Consider the following 23,065-nt stretch of genomic DNA (forward strand, 5'->3'; position numbering starts at 1 on the left):
GCAGGGGAGGAAAAAGATAGCTTTTGGGTTGTATTTCTTCTTCCCCTTAGTTACTTTACACAGCATTTCCGATGAATTTCCCTCTCATTTGCCACAACTGTTTAAAATGTTTATGTTTATGTTATGGGTGAACTCAATTCGTTATGAGGAACAATGAAGAGATTGATGATTAGGATTATGTGGGCAGTTGACAAAGATTTTTCAGAAGATGGAGAGGTTGTTCCATGTTGGAAGAAGGATGTAACTCTGGGCCTGAAATAGAGTGAAAATGGGCCAGGCACCCCAGTAAAAAAAGGACATCCGTATTTTGATGAAGCAGGAGATGTCTAAATGCCTCTTTTAAAAACAAACAAACAAACAAACAAACAAACAAACAAATCTTTTTCTGGTACATTTAAAGTTTAATAATACTAGTGACAGAAATGACACAAGTGCAGCATTGTTCTCGATGACTCTTCTTTGTGCCACCAACTGTGTGTTCGCCATCCGCCCTCCCTGTGTGCCTGCCAGCTCCACAGTCACACTGCTTTGTGGTACATGGTGGTTTGGTTTTCTTTTGCTCTTCCCGGTCCACCGCCCCAATCTCGGGGGCAAGTCTACTTGGTGGCCCCTCTATCTTGCCTGTCTCTCTTTCCTAGGCTCAGCCTGTCAAGCAGGATTTGAGACCAACAGTCAGCATTTTGGACTGGTTTGCCATCCAAGAGTAGGTTTTGAGCTATGTTTCCACATTTTTATCCTGTCACCGGACACATGCCATCACCTCACAAGTCACTCGTCCCTGCACCACCACCATTGCCACCACTGTTTGCTTCACCTCCTTCTCAAGTGGATTTCTGAAAAAGGAGCACGCTTGTTATATACGGCAGAGAGGGAAGAGGGATTTAAGCTGGATCATTTCATAGATCTGGTTAAGAGCATGAGCACATGAACTGTCAGACTGATGTGGCACCAGCTGAGACAATCTCTGCAAGAGGTGGTAACTTCTTAAGCAGGGTCTGCTGTTGCTAAATAGTATCATGCAGCCACAGGCAGCATGCTTATTCAGAAATATACTGCAAAGCAAGAGGAGGAATAAAGAAAGAGAAAGAAGGAACAAATAAGGAAGCGTTGGAATGATCTGAAATGGGGCATGGTACAAAGAAATTTTAAAAAAAGCATTGAATGCCTGAGAACACATAACTGATTTTAATACTACACATTTTAATGGTATTAAATGAAACCAGGAGGGGGTGTGCTGAGAGACTGTGCCACTGCACAGGCCAGACAACTTCTATTCCATCTTTCTGTTTCCTAAGCCAATTTGCCTGGTTTTCTAGTGATCTAACTCATTCCTCAAAAAGCACGTATATTTTGTCGTAGTAATTCCTACGTGATGGCCTGAATGTGAGCAGCTTTTGATTTGAAAATGTAAAAGCAATAGGATAGTATTAATCAGAAGCATAAATGATTTTGGTGTTTCTTCCCCATGCTTTAATAAGTCCTAAAATTACTGTTATCGTAGTGTGTAATTTAATGATTTTCACTTGAAATTGTGAATTTCTTTTTTCCCCAGACATGTCTCCCATGTTTCTTCTTTTTGAATTGTCACTAGAATCTTCTAGAGAAAAACAGAGAGGAAGAACAAATAAAGCTGGGGCAACTTGAAATGCAAACATATAGAAGCAAATTTTCTGAAAACTGTCTCCTGATTATTAAGGAGGAGGGCATTGTTGCTTCAACTTTAAAAACAATTCCCCAATGGCATTTGCCTTAAGAGAAACGAAGGTCAAATTATTGTTTTAGTTCTTATTTTATTTACTAAACCTGCTCCTAAAAAATACTTTTGGCAGAATGCAGGGCAAATTGAATGAGGGAGGGAGGTAATGTGTGGAACTTTGATTTTCTTCTGGTTTTCTATTTTTTCTGTTTATTTTCTCCTGCTGAACCAATGATTTTCAATCTTTCTTGATCTGTGAAATCCTAAAAAATGCGATAGCAGGCTCAGTAGGACAAATTTACTGGTAGGAATAAACTGCTTTTATAGTTACCCTTTGCAGCTCCCTTAAAAATCTCTGTGGATTCTCAGGTTGGTCTATGGATCATAATTTGAAAGTCACAGTGGCAAAGCAAATGTAGCCTCTTTTGAAAGCAAGTATTTTAAATACAGTGCTTTCTTTAGAAGACAGATTCTTGCCCTCCTTATTCTCTGCATAGTCTTGTAGAATATTAACTTTAGGAGCCAAGATCTTAGTTGAAATCCTATAAGCATTTAATCTTCATTTCAACATCTGAGCTCAGTTGCATAATCGCTTATAACAAATTACCCACAAAATACCTTGGATTACTCTCTAGACCTCTAATACTCAAACCATGAACTCATAATTTCCAACTTTTAGGAGTATTCCCTTGACAAACCTTATATAAATAGAGGGGTTTTAGAAGCTTTAAATGAAAATTTATCATAAAAAATAAATATACAATAGTCCAAACTCCATTTCAGTGACTTCTTCTTGCCAAAATATAAGACTGTTTTGGGATGGACTAAAACCAGTGTTTTAGGAAAGATGTGTAAGTATTGTAAAGTACCAACCCAGAACTTTTATTTCTTGGTAAGGCTGGGGAGCACAGCTTCTGGAAGATGTTGCTTTGTGATAATTCATTTGCTTATAATTTGGTTTTGTTCTATATCAGATCTGCCTCATCTGCTATGAGAATCCAGGTAAATTAGGAGTTGCAGCCAACACTCATTAGCCCACTTGTGCCTCCAGCCTTTCAGATAAATATTTGGGACGTGTATTAGTATGTACGTCGTTAGCATATACTAATATCTGACAAACAAGGGGACTTTTCCTTTTCAGTTTTGTACCCTGTATTTGTTTCATCCAACAAATTGGTGGGTTTAAAACACTAGTGATTCAGAATAGTCAAGTGGTCACAGTGCAGCGGTGAAAATGAGAACAACAGATGTGTGATCAGATGGGGTCCCTCCTTCTGTCAGTCCAGCACTGTATGTGAATCCTAAACAGAGATCCCCGTGTAGTCTCCTCCCTGCTGTGGAACTGTTGAGTAGCATTTGCTGGCTAGGGTGTGATCAGGTATCACATTTTCACATTTTCTGGCAAAAAAATATTACTTCCCCTCAGCTGCTTGTCACCACCTGTCTGGCAGAAATTATTGCCCCTACACAGACAGCATAGCTACCAGAAGTGTCCAGACACATCTGTTTCTAATGAATTCACCATAGGAGAAGAAGTAGTCCATGAAGATGACCTGGTCAGTCCTGTCTGCCAGGTCGGTGGGCAGTGGGAAAGAGCAGGAGATAATAATATGTTACATTATTAAACCTGGATGATGTTACATCGCCATATCTATAGAGTGCTTCAGTAATATAATAAAACAGAATTGATTTCCAAAAGGACAAAACCTCAAAACTCCATGTGATTTGGTAGTCCAAAGGGTGGGATTCATCAATTTCCATTATATTCCTCAACAATATTAAATCCTTCAGTATAATCACAGCAAAAAAATTTTTTTACTCTCCTCTGTGGCCTTTCAAGTGAAACAACCGTACTTTTCCCTGCAGTTTGCCAACTCACTCCCCATTTATTCCATCAAATTATTAATAAATATTCTAATACTAGGTGCCCTGGTGTCTGAACTCTCCATTAACCTCTCCCCCCTCTGACAATAATCTGTTCTCTAATCCTTTGTTTCCTATTACTTCATCAGTCATTTCTAAATCTATGAAAGCATCTAATAACCTTCCATCAGATTTTCTAGGACAGAAATGGAGGGGGTTTTTCTCGTTAAGGGGTTTTTTCTCGTTAACAGTATAAGGATCAGTTTGGACTTTTCTCTAGTAAAATCAGTGTGAACGGGCACTGCACAGGTGATTTTCCTGTCTGCAGCAGAAATTGCTTAGAAGATCCCCTGCTCTTAGAGGTACTCACTGGCTTGGCACAGGATCATCCTAAAAATTCCCTTCAGCAAAGAAAGAGCTTCCCAGTATCACAATCAGCGTCTTTAAAGAAGAAAACTCACCAGCCTTTATGAGGTGTTCTGGGAATTATGCCCAAGAATCGAGGTAGGCTTGTGATGGCAGTTTCTGTGACCTGGGACTCTGATGTGCCTCTACAAGTGGCCATGAGCCCAATCCGCGAGCAGCCCATGAGCCAGAGGCAAGGCAGCAGCGACTCTGATCAGTTCAGCAAAATGGGTGGAGGCAGTCTGAATCTTGCCCATAGAGTCATAGAATAGTTTGGGTTAGAAGGGACCTTCAAAGATCATCTAGTCCAACACCCATGACGATTTGGATTATGTGCTAGGTTTCTTCTCTCACCCTGTCTCAAAGGTGGCTGCTGACTTGAAAGGTAACGTGGAAAAAAAAAAAATAATAATCAGAAAGATTTGCTGGGCCAAAAAGCTGCTTTTAGGGCAATTGGCCAGAGTAGCTACAGCAATTTGGAGGAGGAATAAATAGGCTTTGCACTGCACAACATTGTCCGCTGCCCAACAGAAGTGATTTCAGGGGAGAATGACAGTGACTAAGGCAGAGGGACAGGCTGAAGCCGGGCTGGGCCATGGGCCCGCCGGTTGGGTCAGGATCAACAGAGCCCGTGTCCAGGCAAGAATGATTCAAGAGCCGTCCCTACCTCAAGGCAGACGGTGGAGTTGGGGCTGGCAGTTGCTGCAGCCGAGGGGCCGGTGTGGCCGTGCCACGCTGCAGCCAGGTCAGCCCGGGCAGGGTCTCCAGGGACCTGCCTGAAAGGGGAAGTCCTTAGCCTGGTCTTGTGCAGGGCTGAGGCACATTCAAGAAAAGGTCCTGTCTGCTCAGTGGTACGTCCTTTCTTGTGATTATTTTCTGCCGTAAAAACATATTTACTACTCTTACTACATCTTCCAATGAGTATCAGTTATGTAGATCAGAAAATAAAAAAGGTTTTCTAGTAGATGTTTATAATAGACCAATATAACGGCTCCTACCCTGCGCATTGCCTTAGTACCACTACTTTTTTGCAGGGAAAAAACGCACTGTTATCAAAATTGTTACAAAGAGAGAGGCCTCGCAGCACTTGCCATATGCCAGGAGAAACCAAAGGACAGTCCTGACCCATCACACTACTTCTGTCAAAAATGCCACCAGAGCCACATTTCCCTGTCGGTACACAGATGTATTAGCAACACATCTGGATTCACGGAGCCCTTGTCTGGATTATTAAAACACCCTCTCCCTAATGAACATCGGTTATCATGGAACAAAGAACGCTGTTTTCCTCCTTTAAAAGTTGCCCATAAAACACGGGCAGCAGGGGGAGAGGGGAGTGGAAACCTCCTTTAGGAAGGCGAGAGAATGGGTGGGGATTTTTGGTGCTCTTTTTTAAAAAAAGCTTTTGACACGTTGTCATACTCTAAACACCAAAGCAAATGGTATCAGAAGTCGCCATAGCAACAAAACCTTGGAACCTTGGTCAGTGAAAGACTTTCCAAGAAGTGGTGATTATGTCCTTCAGGTAGCAGAGAATAAGACCTCGTTATATTCAAGCTTTGAATACTTTAATTTGCACTTTGCTTTAAGGGAAAAGGCAAAATTAAGAAGGAAAACAATGAAGAGAATTGCCTTTGTTCTCCTCTGGGGTGAATGGTGGAGTATAATAATACAAGCAACAATAATCCTGTCACCATCCTTCCACCTCAGAAAAAGAGAAAAGGATAAACATTCCCTGATCCTTTTTAAGGTTATAAAAGATGAATTACTCTGTAGTGATGGTGGTAACATTCTTTCTTCCTTCTAACCCTCTTACCCCAAATTAAGCCCTTCTGAAAGCAGCAAAATATTGAAAAATATTTTAACTGAGAAGAGGTTAAGCTTTTTCCCTGGCACAGGTGCCAAAGGACAAGGGAGGCCTTTTCTGCCAAGCCTAGTGCTTGGAGTGTGTCCCCCTGCCACCACATGGCAGAAGGTCCAGGCTGGAATCTGAAGCATCTCGAGGCTTTAGGGAACTCACTGGAAAGCTGAGGATGTGCTAGTTTTTTCAGTATAACAACGCCTCAGGCTGACTTTGCTACAGTCCTTGAGAAGTTGAGCTGTACTCTAAAACAGCTGGACTTGGATGCCCTCAAAAGATGTGACACAACTCTATTGTTGCCTGATGCTGCTCTGAAGAGTGAGGAGGTATATTTGGCTTTTTAAAATCCAGAGCAGCAAGAAGCATGGTCACAACTGGTTTGTAATCAGCCTTTTTAGGATCTGAGGTATCTTTATACGTTGCCCTGTGGCAGAATGAGAGGCTGTTTGAATGGATTCCCAGAGAAGATGGGATGACCTAGTAACAGTCATATTTAGTACCCATCACGAGAAACTATCTTACATTTCCTATTGGAAATGTTCTTCTTGAATATTTGAGTTTTTGAGAGGGAGAAGAAAATGAATTTGTATTTTAAAACTACTTTTAACCAGCTTGAGAAAAGAGGATTTGGGGCCTACCTACCAGACACTAACTAGCATGCCAAAAGCAAATACTTTTAAGAAACCCTTAAGACCCCCAAAGCTAACAGAGCTGACGTTCTCTAACATTTTGACTTAAAACAATAGGTTTCGGTATTTGATGCAAGACTACAGGACTTTGTGGATTTCTTCCCATTTCTTCAGCTTTATTAATCACATCCAGACATAAGTATGAATTCAAAACAAAGAAAGGTTTAATCTTTTAGAAGACTAGAAAAACGCTTAGAAAGAACATTGGCTTAATTGATTTTTCTTTTACTAAATACATTTTGAAATTCTCCTCTTTTGTGATATGACTTGTCCCATTGCTTTTTGTATTAGGCAGTCTCTGAATGGTACTTTCATCTTCCTATAATTCAAAATCAAGACGTTCCTAGTGGGACCACAGCAATAAATTGTTCAGCCTATAAGCACAGTGCTTGCTCTGATAAGAGGTTTCAAAACTGGTATCTTATACCTCTGTAGAACAATTCCCATTTTTTCTTCAGATTTATCATTTGACTTTTGCATTAGCTTTGTTTAATGCTGTTGGTCTCACAGGGCTAATACAGTTAATACTAAGTGCACTAATGTACTATTACTAATGTAATTTGTGTTATACGTCAAAAAATGGTTGACATTGTACAGTCATTTTCACCTGTGGAGACTCACTGAGCTCAAATAGGTCAGCTAAAGCCTTGCATAGACACACAGGACTTCCGTTGCTCTTCTGTACGGCGTATGTGATTATAGAAGTCTCTATAGAGAGAAAGTGGAGGGTCTGTGGGACCAGCTTTTACTAAAAGTTCCTCTCTTTGTTGGTAAATACAATGTGATTTTAACAGAAGTCAGAGAAGCCCTATGAAGTCAGTACTTTGATGTAATTTTCACAGAGGTACTTTTTATACCATTTGCAGGAAAGTTGCCAGAAATGTCACTGTTTGTATAGAGAGTCCAGGGAGCTATAGCAAACCTTTTGATTTTATCAACAAATAGAAAAGCTGTGTTCTCCCATTACTTGTGAAAGCATGAGCAGGAAGAAGTCAAATGTGGTGCCATAGTTAGGACTCTGAAAATAGGTTAAAGGTTAATAATAAAAATCATCATAATCTTCAGCATTTTTATTGACCTGTCTGCATATAAAGCTGGATACATATTTTGACCTACTTTTATCAATTTTAACAAATAAACATTTATGGGTCACTGGCAGAACAAAACTGAAATCTCTAGGTGCACAGTAAGTCCATAGCAACAGGACAGCTGAGTAATGTAGTTTGACACCTTTCCTTACCTGCCCGTCACCTCTTTTGCCCTATGTTTACATAGCAGACCACAGCTGTCTCTACATCAGGTATCTTAAAGAATAGATAGATAACAGAAATATTTTGGGAAATTATTTTGCTTGACATTGTTGAGATGTCAAGGAAGCTTAGCACAGCTGTTGTGGAGGCTGAAAATGTGCAGAAGTGAGAATCTGCTGGTTGGAAAACTCTAAGGAAAAGTGCCTCGGTGATGACAAGATGTGTCTGTGCTTATTTGTCATCTGTCAGGGCCATAATCTTGGTTTATGTATAGAATCTGTTAATTAGAGCAGTAATGAACTGTTCAGTTCACTCTGTTCATGCACTAGCTTGCAGACTTAGGGACAAAAGCCAGTGCCTGAAGACCCAGGGGACCAATTAAGTACACAATGTTTCAAGTAATTAACATCTTAGTCAGATGTTTTCAGTGACAGTAAATACATTATGCTGCCATCGCCCTGCCCTAGAGCATCCTCAGGCCAGGTTTTTTAAACACAGTTACCCTGTAATCTGTTTTACCTGTTAACCCACTCAAATGTCAGGGATTCTGTAATAAATTTATAAAATAAATCTTTAGCAAAACTTTTTCTTTCCAAAGAAGTCATTGTCATAATGAGATGACCCAAGCTGTGATCCTTAAAATCAATTATTTGTGTATCAATTTAAACTAAATAGACCTATTGGCAGAAGAGATTTTTGCAGAGGGGTGATGCCAGACTTTTGTACTGCTTATCAGATTATGTTGTCTGTGTAGATTAAAAAACCAGTTAGACATCTTGTTGCATATTGACAATTGCTTTCCCATGCAGTACGACTGAAGTATTAGCTTTGGTAAAACGTGCCAGCCTAAAGCCCAGTGACAGTGAAAAATATGCATCTGCTTTTTAAACAAGCATCAAGTTATCAAAGGAATTTCTAATCTGGAAGAAGAGATCAGATTCAGTCTTTAAGAAAGTGTCCAAAACTAACAAAAGGTAAAATAATTCAGAGCTAGCAACAAGATTTTATTTCTATTGATGCTGGAGGTCAGTTTATCAGTGTGTTTGCTTAATCTTCTGGATTAATTATGCAGACTGATAGGCTGAGATCTCTGCATCTTCCCTTCCTTTTTTAGTCAGTGGTAGACTTTCTGGTTTCAGAAAGCCTTCTGTGAAAGATTATGGGTAATTTTCATGATTTTGCAGGCTTGGAAAGTATATATATGACTATTTGTTACCTTGGGTCCCCAGACTGAGTGCCTCCTTCCTTGCTCCTGGTACTTTTACTGGTTATATTAATTGGAGGATTCAGAATATTTCACCTTTGTTTTGTCCAGGTGTTATCAAAATTTGCAAGCAGTCCTTACTGGCTGTAGCTACCAAGTAGCAGGCTTGTGTCTGAGAGTGCAAAATTTCAGTTTTAGACATGCACCCACACCCACTCACGTATAAACAATTGTCAGCTGCCTATCAGCGTTCACAATTTAAGTTATTTTCTATCACAAGGGCCAAGTCCTGAGGCAGCACGGTACTACAGCGTACAGAACTTGTCTCTGATCTCTCCTATATGGGACTTGTATCACCACAAATCAGCCTTGCAGAAACTTATATTATAATATGACTGAGGCTGCTGCAAAGTGTACTCATCATAGCTCTTAGTAATAACTCCTATAAATGCTTCACTAAGATTGCCAAGAATCGCCAGAGCAGAGATGACTGGGAAGCGGCAGAGCCCACTGGAGGGCACAGTCTCTGTCTGGTAGGCTTGTGGTGGTGGAGGGTATTTTTGTGAAAGTTTTTTTTAAATATTGCAGTATAGGCCTCTTTTTTAGTGTTAGATATTATCAAGCATTTGCCTATTTCGTTTCTACAGAGAACAGGTTCCCTAGGTATCTTTATTAACATTTGATCTCCATACAGTCTGAACCCGCATATAGTTATATTTTCTAACTTTGCTTCAGAATCAGCAAATAATGAACTTCAATTTGCCACAGTTTAAATGCATTGGCTGAAGCAGTAGTCCCTTCTATCCTCTTTTCCCAGACTGTCCCAGCTAGAAAAGAGTCCAAGTGTGTGCTGTACTCAATCGTAAGTTTTATTCCTTGGACATAATTACACAATGAATGTGATCACTGTGAAGTAGCAGTCCAATGAATGTTCCATGCTATCTTCCTTTGCATTTACTTCTTTGTAGAAATAAATAACCTGCAGAAAGGAAGAACTGCTACACAAATGGAACAGTATGGATTTGGAAGGGGTATCCCCAAAGTTTTATTTTCTTTTGCTTACTGTTTAAATGTATTGGTGCAGACATGTTTATGCAAATCACTGAGTATGAAATAACATGCATGCATGTGCCTTTCTGAGATATACAGCTAATTTGTCTCATCGGAAATACTTTTGCAGTTAAGATAACAGAGTTTAAAGTTCTCTTGAGGCATGAGGCCTGCCGCTCCTCTGTAGTTCATGAGGATAAGCTTGACAGACGACCTTGTTTGTATGCAAATTAGTTACTTTAAATACATTTTATCTTTTATTTAGATTCACTGTACTGGGGACCTAATGGCCAATAGAGAGCAAACTCTTCAGTACATTTTAAACTGTTTTGTTCTGCCACACCCAATAAATTAAACTAATCCTTATTAGAATATATTGTGTCATTAGCATCTCTTCCAATTTTAATTTACTATGGACAAAAGAAATTGCACTCGTGTACCCGTTTTTCTGTTATTCATTGTGAGAACCAGGAATTTAAAGCCTTCTCAAAGCTTAGTCAGACATAAATGGGTATGGGGACAGGGAGAGGGTATAGGAAATGTGGCTAGGGACTCCCTCCAACAGCTGGCAAAGCTGCATGGTTGAAATGCAGTGTAAATAGATGCTTTGTGAAAGTCAGGATACATTTTCCATTGACTTTAGGGTCAGGATTTCACCCTTTATTGTTCAAAGAACCAAGAAAATTAAAAGCTAATCCTGCACAGTGATTTATTTGTAGTTATAATCAGCTTGCTAAAAAATATCAGAACTCCTTGTGTCTGCTCAAGGACAGATACTACCACTGAAATAAAAGGCTGGAAGTGTCTTCCTATTCTCTCAGGTCCAGGCAACTAAATTTTATAATCTCATCTCTACCTAATAAATGAGGTTTTTTGCTTCTTTTCTTTTCTCTTTTTCTTTTTTGGGTCCCATTGATCCTAATGGGTGGTTACTCCTGAAGCTCTGTCCCCTGATTTGGCAGGTTGTATTTCTACCAACAATTCTCAGCATCCTCAGAATCAGCAACTCTGCTTTTATAGAGGCACCAAATATTTTTGAGGAAGTTTAAAATTCCCCAGAGATGTTTTTCCTGTACCTCAATATTTGTATAAGTATTGCCAGACAAGTTAGCAATATCAGTCAGATCTTTCTTAGAGCCCTGGGATGAAAAATACTGAATGACAGCAAGGGACACAATCTCTGTTTAAGAAACAATTGAGTTAATCTCTTGGTTTCTTGCATATCTGAAAGTGAGAGATCTGCTTGTATGATGATTTATAGACATGCGTTGAAATGAATTGTTTTATTTTGAAACGATAACTTGTAATTGTCATGTCAAATAAATGCTCAGATGATGCTGAGAAACAATCCTGATTCAGGCTTCCTTCCCCCTTGATAGAATTCTCCTATGGCCTGAATGTATTTCATCAGATTCGTCCTTGCTTTTGGCATGTTTGCATCACTTGGCATTTTTATGAGCCATATTTTATTTTCCTCTTAAAAATAGCTTGTTCATCACTCCCTGATTTCTGCTGCTACTTTGCAATACTTTTACTGATAAATCTGTTCATTTTGCCTGTGTTAGGGGTGCAAAGATATTTACAGCATACACATTTTTAAATAGTCTTTCATTTAAATTGTATATGAGTCTGAGGAAGGTCTCAGCTCTTTACCTCTACTTAACATATTTGTCCTGTAGTGCCTAAATGACAAGCAGATGAGCCCTATTATGTTAGGTTCTGTACAAGGAAAAGTAACTGTAGTCCCTTGATCAATCTGTAAGGCAAAGTAGGGAGAAGAGGGAAGCCAGCAAGCTGGGTTTGGGAAAGGAAATGGTTGGAGAAGCAGAATAACAAATACATATATTAATAATTTTGAAGTGGGAAATGCCAATGAAGTGAGAAACTTTCCCCAAAGTAGAAGATGATTTCAAGAGCACTTGATAGAGAATGGTTTTGCTTCTCCCTATCCAGAGACCTTCAGATTCGTAGTGGCTTGGCTACAATTCAGAACTATTTCTTACAGCTAGAAATATTACCAATAACTTCCAGGATATCATGGTCCCTGTAAAGCCATGATGGAAGGTGGTTTTTTTTTTCACAGGGCATGTGCTGTTTTAAAGCTTTCAGTGCCATTCCAACTTGAGCGAAATAGCTCAGTTCATTTTAAGTACTGATTCCTTACAGAGTAGTATCGTAACTTAAATGGTCACAAATTTCCTATGGACTTCTTGTTTGTTTTCTGGCTATAACTTCTGTATGCCTGAGACTGCACACCAGTCAATGGTAAAAGCAAGAACAGGTCAAATGTGATAAGAAAAATAAAAGATGCTGTTCAGTAGGGACAAATGCAAAGTATTATACTTGGGCTGAAATCACAACCTGCAGAAATTTAGGCTGGGAAATTTCTGGTATGGTAGCAGTGGTGTAAAAGAGGATCTGTAGATTACAGTAGACCACAAGCAGGAGTTACATCCATGTGATGAAGTTATTCAGAAGAGAACAAAGACAACCTGGTGTTGCAGAAAGAGAAGTGTGGCCTGCAAAATAGGTTCAGTAATTGCGTACTGAGCTTGCATTCAGTATCAGGCAAGTTTCACGTGGAGAAGTGCCCGGTTTTTGACATGACACTTCAAGAAAGATGTCGTTTGACTGAGGAGAGTCTAGTATAGAGCAATGTGATCAATCAGAGGTTGGAAAGGATGACTTATGGAGAAAGTGTGAATGAGATCAGGTTGCCTGAAGAACGAAGGACTGAAGAAGGATATGACAGAGTGTAAGACATGTAAGAGGCTTTTGTAAAGGAAAGCGAATAATAGTTTTCAGTGTTTGCAGTAGAATAGGCAGGAAACAGTTGGCTTCAATTGCAAAACAGCTGACTTGGACTTGATATTAGAGCATACTGGTACTGCAAGAAGGCTAAGTGTTCTCAGCTTCTGAATGGGTATAATACCTGAATAATCAGGGCAGCCAGAAACTTCTTGATGTCCTTTCCTTTTTTCTTCAATGTCAGTAAATGTTTTCAAAGTATAATACCTTATTTAGGCAGCAAGGGTATATAATAGAAAGAAACTGGATTTTCTTACCCAGAGTCTGAACTCACGTTAAGATCCCCACGGCGCTTCTTGCAGCCTTCGTCAGCCCGAGGGAAGCGGAGCCCTGAGCCTATAATCAGACTGCAATGCACAGGCCATTGCACATGCATGTACTATTGGGCAGCCATAAAGTAAACAGCAGGTTGGGCTTTAAAGCTGCTTCAGGAAAGAAAGTAACAAATTGATTCAAGAGCAAACTCATCAAGGAGACGCACTCCCTCCTGCTTTCTACCCGACAATCTGAGCCACCAGGACTAGAGTCTTCATTAAGGGAACACCAAACGCTCTGTGATCATTTCCCAGGTAATAACCAGCAATTTTTTTTCACAGACTCACAGAGTAGCTGGGATTGGAAGGGACCTCTGAGATGGTCTGTACAAGCAGGGTCAGCTGGAGCAGGCTGCCTAGGACAGTATCTGATTTGACATTTCATGTAAATCTCAGAATGGATGCTTCCTTTAACCCAGAGAAAGGGCACCAGCTAGCTAGTGGTGGTGGGAGGGACAGCACATTCTCAATTTTCATTGTAGTCACAGAAAGTGAAGGATGTTTGACACATTTAGGAGGAGACTGCTTGTTAGGAGGGGATCGTATGATGTAGCCCATTATTTTTGCTTGAGTCTATTTTCAGCGGAACGTACTGAGAAGCGAATTCCCTCTACTGTTATCTGTGTGTCCCCAGAGCAACTACTAACAGATAACTAGGAACATTTAAAAAACTAAATTCTCAATCACAGAGTTAACAACACTTAACTCTGAAGCAGATGAAGTTTTGGTTTTATTAACATGCTAGCTTGCACAAAGAGGTGATTTTCACAGTTTTTCAAATATCTTCTTAGAATAGTTTCTTGAGCAGCAATGTTTTCTACACTTGTTTTGAAGTTAAGCAAAGTTAGATCACGGGTCCTCGAAACTCTTACGGCAATTTTGTTGAAGCTATGTTAGGAAGTGATAAGCAACTCAGGAAGAAGTCTTCTGCTAACTGGAATATCATTTTTAGAGAGGTAAAAATGCATTAGACTTACGACAGGAGAAAAAAAATTGAATGACTGCAATGTGGGTTAATCTAATATATGCAGAAACTGGAATGAAACTGTCCAACTGACATGAGTGGAAATGTCACTGTTACATCATAAATATTTAACCTGTCACTCAAATAATAAGCAGATACTCTCAACTTGTTATTTGGATCTATGTGTCTGCAGAGAGGAACCTGCTGTAAAGTTTTTTCGACTCTTTTTCAGATTTGTAATATTTTCACTTCCACCTCCAGAAGACCTCTCTTCTCATACTTGCTGGCACATTTGACTAGCATGTTTATGTGCAAATTCATTCCTTTTTGAACCAAGTAGGGTTGTACTCTGCTAAGTCATTATACCAGACTTGCTGATTACCCTGCAATTGTTCCTCATACTAATTCAGAAATGTGTCTGCAAGCTCACCTAGCCGGCATTTTACCTGTGTCAGAGCAGAAGAGTCAGCTAGCACTGGGAAATGGAGCTGGCTTTTCCTCTCTCTTATGAATCACCAGTGCAAAAAAATCCAGCCAGGAATCTGTCTCTGTAGCGCAAGGTAAGACTCTGAAGAGTGATGCCAGATTGCTGTTGGTGGGTAAATCGGCGAAGTCAGTCACAGATACAAGTGGAAGCTGAATCTGATGAACACATTGGGGCTGACTATGCATTTGATAGTAATAGAGATATCACCCAGGAGAAGACAATAAAGAGATTGCAAAGGTGGCTTGCACAACTTTAAACTGCTAACTGATTAAGATAAATGAGGAAAGAGGACAGCTTGACTTGCGGAATCAAGCTGGATTTTGCAGGGCAGGTGGTAGTCAGTAAAAGGATATTTCTTTTCTAAACAGCACGCGTGAACTGGAGCCACAATAAAAATGGAAACCTGGGATGCCATTTTTATCAAGTCCACTGTCAGAACAGAAGAGAACTGCATTTGTGCCCGATTAAATAATACGACTTTTCACACTGAACTAACATCAGAGACAAATTTCAGTCAGATACTTGTTCTTCGTTACTGTAAAAGTATTGAATGAACTACTGAAGAGAGAAACCATTTCACCTTATTTTCTATAGTATCTTTCATACATATTTCTATTATTATTTTACTTTGACTCTTCAATAAGGGTTTAGTGAAAACAGGACTCAATAGAGTCAGAAATATATTTTTCAGAGGGAAGGGAATAAAGAAATATGGAAACGTAACAAATTTTCAGACAGAATGTTAGTCTGGAGTCATTATCAGAAGACAGTGCAGATATTACTGAGGAGAGCTGACAAGCCAACAAGGGTGGATTGAAAGAGAGGAATCAAGAGAGAGTTACTCACAGATAAAGTACAGAAAGGGTGCAAGTCTGATACTTGCTGTCTTATACAGATGGCAAGGCACCTGCGTTTATACCAGCTCAAAAAATCTTGACATTAAATGAAAATAATATTTGTATAAATCAGCCAAGGCTTTTATTTACAAGCTTGATCAGGACTGGATAAAGAGGAGTGACCCATCTGACTAGGAAAGCCTTACCCTGGGGGCTTCCCAGGGAAGGCTTGTGGGAATAGCTAGTAGATTGTTCTAACATTACCACACAGCCACACCAGCAAAGCTTTTCAGAGATGACCAATATATTAAAATTTCTGGGTGTCCAGTGCCAAGGCAGTGCATAAGGCTTTCTCTTCAGTGGGTAGGTTCTGAGCACTTTCTAAAAAGTCTTCATTTTTTAGAAAGTGAATCCCTTCACTGAATTGCATTTGGGCATCTAATAACAGCTGGAATCATTAGTCATCTCTGAAAAGCTTAACCTGTGCCATCAACAAAAACGTAAGCTTAGTGTGTTATGTTTCACTATTTGCACCTCATGAGTGAAGATCTGGCCATACCTTTTCTTCTGAGCTCCCTGAGTTTCCTTTTTTTATGTCGGGCCTTCTTCCTGTATGCTATTCAACAGTCCTCCCATCTTCAGGCTGGGTCAAGGCCGCAGATTTGCAAGGATTTGTGCCTCTACTCGGTTTATTTTGGTCAGCAACTGAATTCTGATCCTGGTAATTTTGTCTTTGGGGACCTGTGACCAGTGAGACGTTTCACGGCTAAAGATCCTCATTGAACCAAAGTACTGCTCATTGAGAGGTAGAAACAACTTTTCTAGGCGTATTTCCAGATAGCAAGATTCTTGTTAACTTTTTGTCCTCTCTGATGAATTATCACCCCAGAGATACATCAAAAACATTTTCTTCAGACAAACTTCTGTGTGTATGTGCCATAGTTGCAGTGCAGTTGACCTAAACAACTGCCTTCCCCTTCGGAGAGAGGGCAACTTTTTAGGCAAATCAGACTCCTTTCATTTTCTTGTCCTCTTTAACCTTTTCCTTTCCTAGAGTCCTTTATATCATCCTGAGTAAAGGAGGATAGTAAAACAGTCATAGTGAGCCATCCTTACTGTTTCTTTTCCAACATATCCCCAATTACATTGAACACAATACCGTGTACTGCAAAAACCCATATAAAAGATACTGATAAATGCTACAAAGCACCTCTAGATCTGCCAGTTCTCTCAGTTTTGTTATCTACAAGCTTCTACGCCAATACAGCACATTTCTGCACTGAATTTTTGTTCAGAAAGTAGCTTCACTGCTATTACCAAAATCAAAAAGAAAAACAACTGGCATCCTAATTTGCCAGATGCTGTATCCTAAGGATCCAACAACATCCTCGTGATGATAGAATTTTGCAATAATAAAGATTTATAAATCTTGTTAGATGAGCAGTTTCATTTTTTTTAGCATATCAAAGCCAGCAAATTATTAAATACCAAGATGCTCTAATTCATGCCATTTTTATATGCATCATCTTACTGAAGTCAGTTCTCATCTGTGGTAACACTAATTTCTGTATGTATTTAGTTTCTTTATCAGTGTTCTCTCTGACTCACTGTATCTTTTTTTTTTTCCCCATTGGCCTTTTGATTATCTTCTTTAATTTCATTCCTGCTGTTACAGTCTTGACTTGCATCTTAGTAAAGCTGGTCAATTATCAGAAAAGCTTCCTTGACATCATTTGGTCATCACGGTACAATGTAATCAAACCAATCTTGAAAGAATAATTTACTCAATTTTTTAACTGTCTCTGATTGAATTGGAGCAAGTCAATAGGTTTAAAGTTCCTCTTTCTGACCAACACTCACAAGATCTGAAAATGATGAACAGTCCTCTGTTGGCAGCCTAGAAATAAATGCCCAAATGGCTGGAATGTCAATAGCCATGGTATCAGCTGGGAGTGGGGAACCTGATGAGGATGGAGGGCTAGGTAGCATGTAAGCAGACGCTCACCTTGTTGGCCTAATCCATGACCTAAAATCCTACAGTAGCAGCCAGTGTCTATGAGGACGCTGTCTTGGCCTGGCCTTTTTCAATAGAAATATTGTAAGACTTTTCCACAAAGCTGTTACAAACTCTGTTCCACACTTCAAGCCTTTCCCAAAAAGCTTAGAGCCATCTTAAGAGTAAAGCTACTCACCTTCTGTTTGCTGTTTGTAGCTAGGATGATTTCACTGAAGAGTTGCAGTAGTAAGAAGAGGAGAAACAAGGGCAGGAAAGTTGTGAACTGTTTGTTGAAGCAATGTACGTGCTCTTTAAGAAACACATTACAAGCAGCTTTCTGAGAAGGAGGTAAATCTATTCCCAAATCAATAAGAGAAATGCTGATCAAAATACATTCTGTAGTTGTATGTATGAAATAGACCCATTCACTGAGGGAGCCATCGTAGTTGGCAAACAATTGGCTTATGTACAGATAGGGAAAAGACAGGCATAAGCGGGGCTCAGAGAGAGAATAAATGTGACTCACAAGTGAAATACCCAAACCAGGAATAACTATATGGAAGTTTATCATCAGACCAGGAGAAGCAGCACAATGCCAGACCTGGCTGTACTTTCACTTCTGAACAACAGAGAAATCCTCAGAATCACAGGGTCTTTTTTGATAAAAGTTAACATGGATTACTGGCTGGGTTATTACTACTGCTCAGAATGGGTTCTGACTTATGTAGTTTCATCACACATACCTGCTTTTGGAGGTATTCATCATTTGTGACAAATAGATCTGGGCTGGTGAAGAGCAGCCCACCATCTCCAATTCATACTGCTTCAATTGAGACACTGTTTCGTTTCCCCCTCACTTTATTGGGATAAGACACCTGGAATACAGAAACCAGAGGTGAGAAGGGGGAGAGCAAGCTGAAGGTAAGAACAGAGAATTTTGGTCAGGAAAAAACGTGGAGCAGACGGACTAGGGAAAGCAGCTGAAAAGAGACAGCCCATAGCAGCAGGCTGTGAGGGTGTGAGAGCCTTCCTCACGGGGGTGGCACACTGCCCAGCCCTCCTGCCACCTGCAGACCTCTGCTGTGAAGGCAACGGGAAAGGTCAGAGCCATTGCCCTCCTGCAGCAGGGCTGCAGCTGCAGGTAGGGCAATGGCTGCTATTGCCACTGCTTGCTCTGCTGGCTCCAGCAGCAGGGCTATGCTGTGCATGTGAGAGATTCCAGCCTTACAAAACCATGTAGGCATCGTTATGGTCACATCGGAGGAATCCTGCACCCTCTATTTGTATTTTTAGGAAATGGGAGCGTGCATAGACATTTTGATTCTTGTGAACAACAGAGTAGCGGTAGCAACCTCAGTCCTGTGTGCCTCCTTTCAGTCATTTCCGACTTAATGCTATTACGTTCGAACAGAAATGTCAAATCAGTTTCAATCTTAATGCAGGTCTCCAGTGGAAAGCTTTGCCATCTTAACTCTGCTGACTTATACGATAGTATAAGGAGACTACCCTCAGCATCTTGGCTTCTCAACAAATATCCTCCTCTGGATTCAGATGTGCTGGTGGAAGCGGGAGCTCCCAGATGCTAGCTTTCATCTCGCTCTTTGAGGCTGCCATCCCACGAATCCACTGGCAAAGCAGCCTGTAACTGCTCACTAAAGTGCTTAAGGCACAGTCAGCTGGCTTGCCTCAGTCAACAAGTTCAGACCCCACAGATAAAACTTTGGTGTAAAGGGAGATGTTCGCTGGCAGTAGAGTGCTTCTGTAACGCAAATTATATTTTGGGATTAGATGATCCACCATCTCGTCTTTTTGAGTAACCAATATATTTGGCTACTAACATGCAGAAGTAGCTTTTTATAACTACATTCCCCAAGATACCATACAAATCTACACCAAGCCTTGTAGAATATGTGCAGGTTTCCTGATTTGCATGTATTTTAATAGTTGTTATGGTAACTTTACTTTATTCAGTATTATTCAGAGTACCGGTGATATATCATTGTACTAGCAGATGGGGAGGGAACTAATAATGCTTTAAAAAAATTAAATAATGTACATGAGAGCTGTGAGACTACTTCAAAATGCCATTATGAAAATACATTCTAATGAAATTAGTTCAGTCTGGTATTTGAAAGTTTATTTGCTCCCATGAATATTCATACAAGCTGCAATTTTTTTAGCAATAACATTCATTAAAAAATTTAAAATTAATCATGCCAATATGTGTTTGCCCTGAAAGCGTTGTGAATTCTCAAATGACTGTGTTTGCATGAATTTTCACTTCTATAAAACTTACTCAAGTCCTTTTCCTTTTTCTTATAAGTGTGATTGGATGGTGGAGACAAGCAACCGAATACCCTGGGATTTAGGATGGTAGTAGTACTGTATAAACAGCAAATTATAAGTAAAGAATGCCAAAAGCAAGGCTGGCCTGAGACAGTTAATAAGCAAGCTGTGGGCAAGAATACGATCACATAAAATCCTTTCTAAACAATGTCAGCCAGCATATTTTGTAGAAATGAAATCAAATGATTCCTATGGCCAAGTAGCAAACAGAGAAAGAAGGGGCTTATATTAAATTCATATTTCAGCCACCTATAACTAAAAAGTTAAATTGTGCCCATTACTCTCTTCCTAAAAGATTTTATCCCTGCCTTAGGATGATGAAGCCTTTTGCTGTAACCTGTGTGGTAAAGAGCAACAGATTGTCTTAGCGCATTACTAACAGACACCAGGAAATGCCTTTTAATAAACTTAATACATTCATGACAAGCTGTTTATAATTCTGACAAAAATCCAGCATTGTATCCTAATATTTGATAAAACCTTAATTCCTGCAAGCGGAATGCCTGAATCTAGTATCAATATTAGCTTGCCCCCTTGCTTTGGTCTCAGGGCAACGATTCACACACATGTTGTTGCTGCCCTAGGAACTAAAAAGCTGTTCAGAGCTGAACAAAACCACGATCAAGAAAGGATCTGGGATGGGTCTTTGAAAGATAAAACTGGGCTTGGTGGCTTATCATTTTCTTTCATAGTCATACTTTTCCACACTTCTCCTTTTCTAGGGTTCAACTATAACGGAGTGGGTATTCCTCTAACCCTTTAGTATGATTTATAGCCAAGATAAATAGCCAGATGATCACCTGCATTGTTGTTAGGTGACCCTTGGCAGCCTGTGTTATAAATGGTTTTCAGAAATGAATAACAAAAAAGCCCATTGACCAGCAGGTGAAATTCTAGCATTATTGGGTTGAAAAGCATCTAATCAGGAAAAGAAGAGGGAGGAGCGAAGAGGAAGGGCCGTATGTGCTAATGAGGAAATGAGGGTTAACTGAAGCTTCACCCACAGAAAAGCCATATGGCAAAGCAACATGAATAATTTGAACCCTTATCTCTGAAGAATGGAGTTAAGAAACTACTGACCAAGGCAAAAAAAAATTGTTTATTTCACTAGAAACTAATAGCTTAAGGAATAAGTGTCATTCGTTTGAATACATGGAATTGCCTGTTCAAAAGAAAAATCATCACTATTTGTTTTTGTGGAAAATAATTGCTTTCTTAGCATGAAATATATAAATGATCCTGGAGGAGAAAGTAGTTCTAGCACAAAGGTTTTACTTCCCCAGCCTTTTCTATAGCCTCAGAGTTTACACACACTCTTATGCTAGACTTAAAGAGGAGTTTATATTCTCTTTGGTTTAAGGTGAACATCTACCAGTTCCACTGCCTGAGTTTGTGTCCTACCTGCTAGCTGTCATACTGGTTGCCTTTTAAAAGAGTCATCCACTCTCTGCAGCAGCACTACCCAGGGTGGACTTTTAACCCTCCCTGGTAGAGAGATCTTGTATCTCCCTGAGCCAGGCGCTGACCTGTAGCCAGACAACTAAGGCACTAGATAGGTGTGGGAGCTGTGGAAGTACCTAAGATGGACACTTTAAAAAAAAGATAGGTCAAACAACAGTAAATTACCCCACAATCACTGACAAATTTTGTAGAAACTTCTTCATTTTTTATGGTCAGAATCGAACTCAGCCGAATTCTTCCATTTTGTGTATTTTTTCCTGCCTGATGCTGTGGAAGCGCAGAAAGGAGCCATTTTCTCCAATTCTGTTTATGCATATAGAAACCAGCATTTAAAATCCTAGTGAAAATGATAATCATAAAAGTTGGAAAATTACTAAACTTCTGGGATAAATTCAGTAACTAATGTGTTCTACTGAGCACTCTGGTTGTAAAATATCAGTGGATTCAGTGAGGAGAAGGAAGGAGCAGATATGTCAGTTTTAGACACGAGCACTGTTTAGCCCCTGGTGTATGTTCTGTACTAATAGACTAGGAGAGCACAATCAGGTAAAAGTATCAAGCTATTGACTTTCTAATTAATCAGTCAAGAACCTGAAATACCAGGAAACTCGAATGACTGCAGCTGGATCCAATTGTTTTTATGTGCAAGGCATCTTGAGATCTTGAAATTACTTTATTCAAAGCTTTCTCCTCTGGATAATATAGATGAATAATAAAAAGAAAATTATGAGGAGAGGTGAGCTCAAACTCACCAACTTTGTTTAGAGCCGGGGAGTACCATATATTCCTGCCAGGTTTTTCAGTTAGATGGAGATCTATTATAATGAAGAAATTGAGTCATGTCCTCTGATGCTGAACTGTAGAAAAGAGATATTTGAAATTACGCTGACAAATGCCAAAAAACATTCCCCCAGAACACGCTGAAAAAGTAGAGCAAGTATGATAAGGCAGAAAGCCCCAGTGAAGAAATGTCTCTCAATCACATCCATTAACTACTGAAGGGCGTTATGAAATATGCCTTTTCCATTCCACTTAGTGCTCTGAATGTAAAAATAATTATGCAGTAGCACTGAGTGCTGAGCAGATAATGAAGAAGTTTGGACCCCCACCCTCTTGGCTGACTTTCCTCTGAAAGTCAACTGTATATCTAACGTTAGTATAATGATGTGTCCATTTTAAGCACAGATGGGGCCTAAAAGCTCACGGACTTCACACAAAGCTCTTTATGTTTCCAGATCCATTAATATAGTCCCTGCCCAACTATGAGAATTGTAGGCTTCGTTTAATTTAACTGGCACCAAGGACAAAGAGACTCAGCTCAGGTGTTTTCTGCCAGTCTTCTCTTACACAGCCAGACAAAAAGGACAGAGAATGGGTGATTTCCGATCAGGTTTGGTTTATTCAAAAGACTGTTTCCTGCCAGCTTTCATTTGTGTTTTTTAGCAAGCAGGAACCAGGAGTTTGGCCAGCAGAAACAGGAATAAATATACATAGAGTAATATGAACAACACTCTTCAATGCTAAAAAAAAAAATCTTATATAGGGTAGAGGAACACATTTAGAAGTTATCAGAGGATTGAGTGGTGCCTGGCTCTAGCCTGGCAATGGAGGGAATGAAAAAGAATTAAGCTCTCTGGACACTGTTTCTCATCTGGGATGCTTGTGAAGGGGGCTACTTAATTAGGCCTTCATGTTTGTTACTTCCTGCAAGTGTACTCATAGGAATGGGGACGAATGAAGCACTGGCATAACCGAGGTGCCTGTTCAGAGATAGGGAGATCGGCCGTCCTGGCTGGGGCCAGCAGCAGGGAAGAGCCCTTTGAAGCATGGGAGAA

This window comes from Larus michahellis, chromosome 1 (assembly GCF_964199755.1).
Source record: "Larus michahellis chromosome 1, bLarMic1.1, whole genome shotgun sequence".
NCBI lineage: Eukaryota > Metazoa > Chordata > Aves > Charadriiformes > Laridae > Larus > Larus michahellis.